We start from the raw sequence: 831 nt of genomic DNA, 5'->3' as shown, positions 1-831 counted from the left end.
CCCTCCAAGGAGGAGGACTTGGAGGGAGAAGCGGCTCACTATGAGGAAGAGAGGTATCATCTGGATGAACATTTGTCGCCTCTCCAGAATCAAAAGCGAAAGGGAGAGAGAGATCAGAGCTGCGGAACACTTTATACTGTCCAGCCTGCTCTTCCAAGTGCACCCCTGCTATACACTGATAGACACTGTTCAGATTCCTTTTTACATTCAGAGAGCCCCTGCTGAGCAACAAGAGACTCTGCAGGAGTGGACCTCTGCTCCACCTCCCAATTCTTACTGATGTCGCACATGGGCATGCAGCCTGTGCCAGTCACCTTTCAGGGTCCTCTGCCAGAAGGAAGCATTAGCCTTGTGCTGGGACACTCATCCCTCACCTTGAAAGGCCTTGTGGTGCACCCTTGCGTGCTTGACCAAGATTACACTGGGGAACTACAGGTTCTCTGTTCTTACCCACAGGGCGTCTTCTCCATCTCCCTGGGAGATAGGATTGCTCAGTTAATAGTCCTCCCCAGCTTACATGATTGTTTCCCCTCTACAGAACTGCCACGGGGCACCGATGGGCTTGGGTCATCTGGGACAGACTTTGCTCATCTGGTAGTTGACCTTAAGACCAGGCCCATGTTACAGTTGTCTATAGAAGGAAAGAATTTTACTGGTATACTGGACACAGGAGCTAACAAAAGCATTATTTCTTCCAACTGGTGGCCTAAGGCATGACCTGTAACCCAATCTTCCCACTCTTTGCAGGGATTGGGATATTAGACCAGCCCTGCAGTCAGCTCACGCACCCTGGCATGGTGTGCACCAGAGGGCCAGACAGGAAACTTTGCA

Source organism: Mastomys coucha, unplaced genomic scaffold (assembly GCF_008632895.1).
Source record: "Mastomys coucha isolate ucsf_1 unplaced genomic scaffold, UCSF_Mcou_1 pScaffold18, whole genome shotgun sequence".
Lineage (NCBI taxonomy): Eukaryota > Metazoa > Chordata > Mammalia > Rodentia > Muridae > Mastomys > Mastomys coucha.
Note: the sequence above shows the minus strand (reverse complement) of the source record.